Here is a 1,255-nt window from a genome sequence, read left to right on the forward strand (position 1 = left end):
AGTGACAGTGTGTCTGCTACAGGCCATAGGTCGCAGTGGTGATCATTGTGTTTCAAAGCCCCCAAGTGCCACAAAGCAGCTTGAGTATTCCTAAATTATATTTAAAAACAACTAAAGTGGGGGGGAAGGGGGAAGAGACAGGTGGGAAAGGGCAGGAAGAGATTGTGCATGTACGGTGGATCTTACTTTGGGTTGCATGAGGGAAGAAGAGAGCAAGAGGCATCGCTCTGAAAAAACACCAAACTCCAGTTTCTGTGTGCCCCTCTCTTCTCCTCAAGTCCCACACTCTCCCCGCAGGAATTAAAACAAGTCTTTATTAAAAAAAAAAAAAAAAGAGACAGGTGGGAAAGGGCAGGAAGAGATTGTGCATGTACGGTGGATCTTACTTTGGGTTGCATGAGGGAAGAAGAGAGCAAGAGGCATCGCTCTGAAAAAACACCAAACTCCAGTTTCTGTGTGCCCCTCTCTTCTCCTCAAGTCCCACACTCTCCCCGCAGGAATTAAAACAAGTCTTTATTAAAAAAAAAAAAAAATAGAAAAGTAGAAAAACACACACAGCCAGACCAAAAAAAGACCCCGCTGCAGGGATGAGAAGTGTATTTCTCCCCGTATTTCAGCTCCAGCCTTCCCACCCTCCAGGGGACCAGGTGCTGCTCCACAGAGATCCCTCAGCACGTGAGGACCACTCGGATCAGGGAAGTCTGGCACTTCTCCCGACAGCTGAAAAAAAACCACAGAGAAGCGACCCAAGGAAAGGAAGCCCAAGTCAATGATTAGGCTTTTGCCACAATTCCCCTCACAGCTTAAAATCCATTTAATGCTTGAGAAAATAAATTCTGTTATAATAATAAAAATCAGACTTCTACCATCAAGTGTGGCTGAATCTGATTCCCTCCTGGCCCACAAGGCTCCTGAACTAAACAAACAAACAAAAAACCACAACTCCCCCCACCATCCCCTGCCCTCAGAAAAAAAGGAGAGCAAAGTTAAAATTTATATGGCTAGAAACCATATGATTTGAAAATAATAATTAAAAAAAAAAAGCAGGAGGAGGTACCCAAGGAGAGAAAAAAAAAAAAAAAAGAAAAAACCAAAACACGGGGCAAATCAGGAAGCAGCCAGTGGGGGCAGCAGTAGGGCTGGGTGGGGCTGGGGGGGCAGCGGAGGTGATCCCGCACAGCTCCCGCGTCGTCAGCTTCTCAGAGGCGCTCGCGCTGGGGGCACAGGCAGGCCTCTCGGAAAACGCCCCAGCCAC

This window comes from Buceros rhinoceros, unplaced genomic scaffold (genome assembly GCF_000710305.1).
Source record: "Buceros rhinoceros silvestris isolate BGI_N320 unplaced genomic scaffold, ASM71030v1 scaffold9362, whole genome shotgun sequence".
NCBI lineage: Eukaryota > Metazoa > Chordata > Aves > Bucerotiformes > Bucerotidae > Buceros > Buceros rhinoceros.